The sequence below is a fragment of the Acanthisitta chloris genome, unplaced genomic scaffold, assembly GCF_000695815.1.
Source record: "Acanthisitta chloris isolate BGI_N310 unplaced genomic scaffold, ASM69581v1 scaffold26655, whole genome shotgun sequence".
Lineage (NCBI taxonomy): Eukaryota > Metazoa > Chordata > Aves > Passeriformes > Acanthisittidae > Acanthisitta > Acanthisitta chloris.
The window spans coordinates 44,807-45,449 of NW_008674684.1; positions in this window are offsets into that span (position 1 = coordinate 44,807).

Consider the following 643-nt stretch of genomic DNA (forward strand, 5'->3'; position numbering starts at 1 on the left):
CAGCTCCTCTGACTGAGCTGCAGCTTTTCTGGCTGATTTTTAGCTACTGAAACTTTATCAAGCAGCAGCAACTCGCAGCAAACCTGACAGTCCTTGACTTAACCCTGAGAGTCTCTCATGTCACATTTACTGTCCTGCCTGCCCCTTCTATTGCTAAAAAAAGGGGGAAAACTTCCCACCAGCATTTTCCCTGTGGTTTTCACATCCAGCCCACTCTGGCTTGAATACCAGGTTGGAGTGTGCATGCACCTGGATGCTGGACTGGAGCCTCCCTTCACCAGTTGGGTTCTCTGCTATGGAAACTGGAGGGACAGCTGGAGATTGCCAACTTACTCCCTTTGGGAATCATGGAAATATAGAATAAACAGACAGAAGCATAGAATCAGCCCTTTGACTTTGCTGTTCCCAAAGCTCACTCCTCTCCTGTAGTTTGGAAGAGTTTTTGTTCTCCAGTGTTGGGAAAAGAGGTTAATCAGGAATGCACTTGCCTGTGTGGTAGGTACCAAATCATCTGGAGATCAGCCAGAGATGCTGATGTGCAGGGGCCTGGTGGTACCTGACTCCTTCCCCTGCCAGCCTGAGGGACCTGACTCTCTTCTCATGTGGAGCAAGGAGCATGGATCAAGCTTGCTGAAGTCCATCT